Genomic DNA, 8,174 nt, shown 5'->3' on the forward strand with positions numbered 1-8,174 from the left:
ATCCTCCGGCCCAAGCATCTCACTCGGCCATCGGCCGAGTGAAACTCATCCGGCGTCCAGCTTTTCACTCGGCCAACGGCCGAGTGAACCTCGTCAGGCGTTCAGCTTCTTGCTCGGCCATCGGCCGATCGAATCTCACCCGGCCGATGGCCGACTCAACTTCACTCGGCCAAGGGGCCTCCAAAACGTCCCTTGGTCGCCTATAAATACGAGGCTCGACCCGTCGAGACTGGTAATCCAATTTTGAGTCCCGAAATGCTATCGAACTCATACCTCATTCGTTTCGCTCATCTTTGGCCTCTAAACACTTAAACCCTCTATATCCCACCTCAATCCTACTAATGTTGAGCGTCGGAGAGGTAAACAGAGGCACCCCCTCTGTTTCCCCTTTGTAGTTCACGTATTCTCTACTGCTTTTCAGGTATTGAGATGAGGCGAACTTCATCTAAAGCTAAGGGATGACTTGGGACACCAAGTCCGACACGCTCGAACCGAAGCGAGATCACTTGGTCCGGCCTTGGGTCTGACCGCTCTCGGTTCCTAAATCGTTGTCCGAAAACGAGCGACAATATTTTGGCGCTAGAAGGAGGGCATCTCCCGACCTTGGCGACGCTCTCCCTCCCAATCCTTTTCCTTGCTACCTCTACGACTCTCGAGAGATGAGTCAAATTCCCGCTACCTTCGCAGGCACTCGAGCGACGGGCTCGAGGTACGGCCTCCGAAGCCTCGCGCACCGTCTAGGTGGGCAGCCTCGTGATAACGAGAGCCAGCCCCAAGACCTGGCGTACGACCCTGAGGCCGCACTCTGAGAGGACACGGCTCGGAGGCTCGCCGAACTCCTAGACCGTCCCGACGTCGACGGCACGCTTATCGCCGACCTCCTCGGCTACGACGTCGAGGATAGGTCCGCCCGAGGCGACTCCGACCCCGACTATGTGGGGGAGTCAAGAACCGATGAGGCAACGCCCAGCCTCGCCCAGTCACGGTCCGAGAGGACGAATGGCGCCCCGGTCGGACCATCACACCCGGTAAGACAGCAGGCACGATTGTATTCCCGAGGACCTGCCCCTTCGGTTTCAAGAGGCGGACGGACACGGCCCCTCGCCGGGGAGAGAGCCGTCCTCGGGGACGATGGGGCCGACAGCCGAAGCGCTCGCCGAACGATCCGGCCATGGGCAACCTCGCCCCGTCAAGTGCCGAGTGTGGACCTAAGAGAGCGCCTAACGGTGCAGAGAAACTCCCGAGGGGAGGATCTCCGCCAAAGGCTCAACTCCCGAAGGGACACACTCCCCGCCACCACTCTCGGCCGACCTCAGACCAACGTCGGGGACCAAGCATCCAATGAGCGCCAATAGGCGACTCCCGCGGTCCCGGCAGTCAGCCCAGCTAACGGGCTCGACATGGTAAAGATGATCCAGAGCCTCCAAAACCAGATCATCGAAATGAGGGAGTCGGGGAGGCAAAGGCCTTATGGAGGGATCGAGGTGTCATACTCTCCCTTCGCCGCTCAAATCCTCGCGCAGCCTTGCGTGGGGAATTTCAAACTTCCGTCCCTCCCTACGACGGACGGACGGACCCGAACTTCCACATCCAGCATTACGAGACGTGGATGACGATGCAGGGACAGTCGGACGCCACTCTGTGTCAAGCCTTCAACCTGACCCTCACAGGGTCGGGATTTGAATGGTTCTGGAGTCTGAGACCAGGAGCATCTCGTCCTTCCGGGCTTTGCGAGAAGCCTTCCTTGCTCGTTTCTCCACTCTCGTGGCACAAAAGAAGTCGACGACCTACCTCCTATCTATTTGGCAGGGGAGAGACGAGACCTTGAGGCAGTACCTCGCTCGTTTCACTGAAGAGTCTCACAAGGTCGAAGGGTTCGACGACAAGGACGCCATCATAGCGATCACCGAGGGAGCTCGCACGAGCGACTTCCTCAAATCTATTGTTGGAAAAGTCCCGAGGGACATGGCGGAGCTGATGTCGAGAGCCCGCACCTACATGGGAATCGAGGACTACCTCGATGGCTGAGACGGCCGGAAGTCGGGGGGGCAGAGCGGTCGCCGCCACGACGATCAAGACGGAGATCGTCCCGACCCTCAACTGACTCCACTAAAGAGTTGACACTGAAAATCTCTCGGTTCAAATGAATTTATTTTCTACTCAAGAATTCAACCTAATTATGATGAGCGGATCCACTGAATATTATCTGTGTTTACCCTTCATGAATATCATCAGCTAGTCGGGATTTACAAAATTACAATTTTACCCTTCTAGCTGTTATTTCCTCAACTCCTTTGTCGCTTGTGAATAAGTTAGAAACAATGTATTGATGAGGAGCTAACAAGTCACATTGTTTCATCCAAAAGAGTCAGGACTCAATTTGGACATTGGTCAGTTCATTTATTCACACTCCAAGGAACAAAGCATGAGGTGATATACTTACATGAATTCCATATCTATGAGAACTTCACAAAGTTACTCATGACATTCTCACAACTTAGTACTTCACCAATAGGCCTTGTTCGGAATCACATAATGAGTCCGAACTCTGACTTTCTCAAATGAGAATACTAAGGTGTGAAATGACATGTCTCATTTCAGGATTAAGGTAAGCACGATGCAATTCATACGTAGTGACTTCGAGACATAAGAGGTTAAATGGTTTGTTCTTATCTTGTCTCTAGAAGTGCACTGGTCAATTCAGTACCTTCGGAAGATACCTAGAAGAACTATAGAGTCTCAAACTCTCAATGCCTCATAACTTGACATCATAGATTCTTCTAACAATCATACTGAGGTCAATAGTCCTTTGACCCTTAGATTGCGAATATATCGTTTTAAGCAAACTACGAAGAGTTTGTTCATGCAAATCTACATTTGTCTCTTCGTAAGTTGTTTAGTTTGTTTATGGACTAAAGACTAAGGTTTTATCATAAAGCTTCAGACAAGGAAGATTGAATGAACGTTTCAACTTTTTATTGAGGAATAAGCAGTTACAAGCAAGAGTCTTCATGAGACTTTATTACATCAAATGTACAAAATAAAGACTACAACTCTTCTTGTGGGCACCATTGACAACACATACGAACCCCCCGCCTCAGACTCGGGGTCCTCCACAACCTCCGCTCCAATGCTAGGGCGCCGATGGGCTTCATCTCCAGGCACGAACCATCCGGTAGTCGCCATAAGATCACTGTCGCCTCGAATCTGGTACCGCCACGACCACGAGCGCAAGCTCGGAACTCTTGATGCCGTGATCGGCCGGGAAATCGGCCACAGGGCCGAAAGTGAGGGGCGCCGCGCCGAAGGCGGATTCGGATACCCACACCCAAGGGTAACACTGTTTGGAAGACAGCTTGGTAAGTATGGGAAAGCGCTTGCGATGTTGAACCTTGTAGAAGCCGGGCTTCCCGGGGACGCCGTAGACAGACACAAGGTTCCTAATGTCATCGGCCGTCACGGCCCGACCCTTCGCTCGGTGAAGCATCATGTGGCACGCCGCCACAAGGCGATAGAAAGATGGAGACATCTGCGACGCGTGGACGTTCAGTCGGACCAAAAGATCTTGGATCACGGGTTGGAAAGGCAGTCGTAACCCCCCGCGAAGACTCGTCTCGTGAATAGCAGCGTATCCCCTTCGCGGACGAGTCGGAAGGTCGTCGGGTAACGGTCACAATAACGAAACAGATAGCGGAATGCGAAATCGCTTCCTCAAGCCCCTAAAGCTGGCAAGGGAAAAGGAGCTCGAGAAGTCAACTCCGGAACAGTCGAAACCACCTCGAATAGCCGATTCCCCGATAGGGTATGATGAGTCGCGCTCCTCCTCCTGCGCGGTCGAAGTAGTTATGGCGATCGACAGGGTGCGGCGACTCGACAACTCGCCCGAGCCCTCTGCGTTGGGAGCAATCCTCGACTCAAGGAGTTCCTCGCGACGATCGCCCGAATGGGCCGGCCGAACCATTGTGCGCGTGCTCGGCCCGACGGGTCCCGTTTCCTGCATGTCAACCCCAGAAGGCAGCCCCAATGACGCATCCGGCCCAGCCATGGGCCCATGGCGCGTGCCGGGCTCCCGAACCCACGGGTCAACCTCGCCAAGGGCCGGCCCAATCGAGCTCCCCTCACGCTCGCCGGGTTCTGGGTCGGCCGGGTGGCCTTCTTGGTGTGCACTCGGCCCAAACGTGCAACCCAACCTCGGGCGGGCCGGGTTTTCTTCACCTAGGCCCGGCCCAATGGGGCCTAGGGTTTGCAAGGGGTCCAGGCTGGCCGCCACCCCCTCTCCGGCAATGGACAGCCGGCACTCCTCGTCCCCGGTGCCGGTGCCTCCGCCAGCGGCATCGCCCGTATCCGGCGGCCCTCCACCACCACGCGCGCCTTTAGGCGCGGCCGGGCCCGGGCCTCCCGGGCTTCCATGGCCACGGACCACTTGCAAATCGGCCCCACCAGAGAGGGTGGGGTCCTTCCCGGCGCCGGCATCAGCCCCAGGCCGACGCGCCGTCTCCGGCGTCCTCCCCTCCAGGCGCGACGCTCCCCGACTCGCGCGCCTCTCCAGCGTCCTCCACAGTCGGCCGGACTCCCCTTGGCCGAGGAGGATCTCCTCTGGGGCTGGGTTCGACCCAGACGGCGCCTACCCGGCCGGGCGCGGCTCCCCCCACGCCGGCACCAGCCCGCTCGGCCCCTTCGACGTGCGTCCCGGCCGAGCCTGTCGCGGACCCAGCCAGACACGGCTCCTCCCACGCCGGCGCCAGCTCGCTCGGCCCCCTCGGCGCTCGTCCCGGCCGAGCTTGTCACGCACGGCCTGGCAAGGTCTCCCTGGACGGTCTTGTCGGCCGCCCGCCCGTCCTCCAGGCCGTGCGTGGTCTCGTCGGCCGTCGGGTGGTCGTCCTCACCGGCCAACCACTTGTCCACCGAGGAAAAATCACGATCACCTAAGCCCATCGTCGCCCGGTCCGAAAAAATCAAACCCAAGGTCGGGAGAGATTGGTAATCAACGGGAGGCGGTGAAAATTGGCCTATGAAATCGTCTAGGGTCTCACAAGAATCATCAAGGAAGAACGAGAAGAGGTCCTCGGGGGACCCACTTGCCGACAGGTGGTTGGGGGACCCCATGGACACGTGTAACGATAAACACGTCGGAAAATAATAAAATAATGATAAAAGAATGAGGCTTACCTATTCAACACGAGGCGGTCCGATGAGACGACGAGGGGCGAAGCTCACTTGAGTTTACCACACGGGCTACATCCGGTGGCAAACTCGGGGGGCTAATGTTATCGGCCCGACGAGATCCGATGACGCGATCGACCCTTCGGGCGGCCGGAAAAGCTCGCCCGGCCACTGGCCGGCCCAATACACTCGGCCATTGGCCGGCCCAAGCAGTTCGCTCGGCCAATGGCCGAGTGAATCTCACCCGGCCCATCAAGTTCACTCGGCCAATGGCCGAGTGAACCCTCAGCCGGCCCATCAAATTCACTCGGCCAATAACCGAGTGAACCCTCAGCCGGCCCATCAAGTTCACTCGGCCAATGGCCGAATGCACCCTCAGCCGGCCCATCGAGTTCACTCGGCCAATGGTCGAGTGAATCCTCACCCGGCCCATCAAGTTCACTCGGCCAATGGCCGAGTGAATCTATCCCCGGCCCAAGCATCTCACTTGGCCATCGGCCGAGTGAAACTCATCCGGCGTCCAGCTTTTCACTCGGCCAACGGCCGAGTGAACCTCGTCCGGCGTTCAGCTTCTCGCTCGGCCATCGGCCGATCGAATCTCACCCGGCCAATGGCCGACTCAACTCCACTCGGCCAATGGGCGTCCAAAACGTCCCTTGGTCGCCTATAAATATGAGGCTCGACCCGTCAAGACTGGTAATCCAATTTTGAGTCCCGAAACGTTGTCGAACTCATACCTCACTCGTTTCGCTCATCTTTGGCCTCTAAACACTTAAACCTTCTATATCCCACCTCAATCCTACTAATGTTGAGCGTCGGAGAGGTAAACAGAGGCACCCCCTCTGTTTTCCATTTTTAGTTCACGTATTCTCTACTGCTTTTGATGTATTGAGACGAGGCGAACTTCATCTACAGCTAAGGGACGACTACGGACACCAAGTCCGACACGCTCGAACCGAAGCAAGATCACTTGGTCCGGCCTTGGGTCTGACCGCTCTCGGTTCCTAAATCGTTGTCCGAAAATGAGCGACAACATTTATAATTAGAGTGATAGTTCGATACGAATCTGTGATTGCATTATTCATGACATTGTTCAATTAGGTGAAACATGGGTCGATCAAAAACCCCTCCAGGTGCCACGGCGGCCCCAACTATTCTAGACAACCTTCCAAAAAATTCAAGCAGGCTCATCAACCGTTACTATATCCCGAAGTGGATTATAATAGTCGAATCTTTACTAGCAAGGTCGCTGAGGATTACGCTATGAAATTCTTGCGATACGTAGTCCGATCAGTTGTGTAATAATTTGTCGTGACGAGAAATAGTTTTCTTCGCGGTGAGAAATTCCTCTCGCCTCACTGCGGCAACGTGGCAAAAGAAGACGCGATGAACGATGAAGTCGCCAACACGTGTCTGATTTTGCATCTCGTCGTACTATAAATTATCTCATTCAAAGCGAATTTGGACATGACTTTACCTATTATCGCTTACTCTCTATCCTTCTCTCAAATTATATTCCGGAGCTCGTCGATTGTGTTCATAATTAGTCGAGCTCGATCAGTGTATTTGAGATCGGATATTTAATAAAGACAATCCATTTTTCGTTATATATTCATATTTATTATTAAGTATTTAATATTTGTTTCTTATACGAAACTTTTCTGAGATCCACAAATAAATTAAATAAAATCAATCAACGAAATATTTGTACTGTTTTCTTCGTGATTGTTGAGGCTCGAAAATGACATCAACCAGAATCAAGTATAAAATAATGCTTTATAATGAGGAAATTAAAATTTTACGGAATGATAAAATATAAGCGGTTTACTAGAAACGTTTTTAAGATTACGGATGTAATATCATATTGTTTTTTTTTAATATAGCGATGAGTGTGGCGAAATTTCTGATCGGGTGCTATGCACGCACGTGCCAATTCTAAAAATAAAAATATTAATGTAAACATGATTAATTTAAAGAAAATATTCCTTAAATATTTATTTATTAAAAGATCTATTACTATACTATTAGTCTTTTTACCATATAGTCAACAACTATAATTTAATTTAAAGATAATCTTTCTATTATTAATTATATTTATATAATTAACCACAAATTATTTTGAAGGAAAGCATAATAAGCTTACATATTTGAATATAATAAAAAGTTACTTGCAAGTAGAACAATATAATAGTATATAGCAGAGAAAAATATTACATATATATATATATATATATATATATATATTAATGATTAGACTTACTATTTATAATTGGGTCAAGCGGCTATATAGCCAAATAGAACTTAAGCTTTTGCAAAATAGCCATAGTTTGTCAACTATAAACAAACTAGCCAAAGTAAGATTAATCTAAGTTGGATTAAATTTAATCCCAACGAACTATAAAGACAGAATGTAAGTTTTATGAAAGCTGGATTAAAATTAATCGAGGCAGGATTAAAAGTCGTAGTACTCTCAATTGGCTATTTTGCTATACCTAATGAAACTATGGCTATTTTGCAAAAGTCATAGTTTGAATTGGCTATTTCATACCATTTTTCCTTTATAATTTCAGCAATTGTTTTTAGGCTTCTCCCAAGTAATTTTTAGCTTCAAACATACTTATAAACAATGAGACTAATCGTGGTTTTAATATACCGTCAAGTTTAAATAGTAATTTTTCTAACATTGTCTTGTTGAAATAGTTAATTAATTGTTTATTTACTTGATCAAACAATAAATAAACAATTCTACCATAAATATTTATTTAATTATGCGAATACCCGTTTTCCAGAATTAATGCTGTCAATCACAATTACAGCAAGTGAGATTAATAATGATAAACATTATTATACGAAAGTTCTTATCCGCCTTTATCAGAGCCGAATCGGGGACTATGGACCTAGTAATAGAAGCTTAACAAATTCGATGAAAAAGACGAAATAGTCATTTCTCTTTTTCCATCCATTCGTTTAATCTTGGTCAAATACTCCACCTTGTAAGCCAAGACTGAACT

This window comes from Urtica dioica, chromosome 10, assembly GCF_054948205.1.
Source record: "Urtica dioica subsp. dioica isolate 48M chromosome 10, U.dioica_male_clone48M_v1_H2, whole genome shotgun sequence".
Taxonomy (NCBI): domain Eukaryota; kingdom Viridiplantae; phylum Streptophyta; class Magnoliopsida; order Rosales; family Urticaceae; genus Urtica; species Urtica dioica.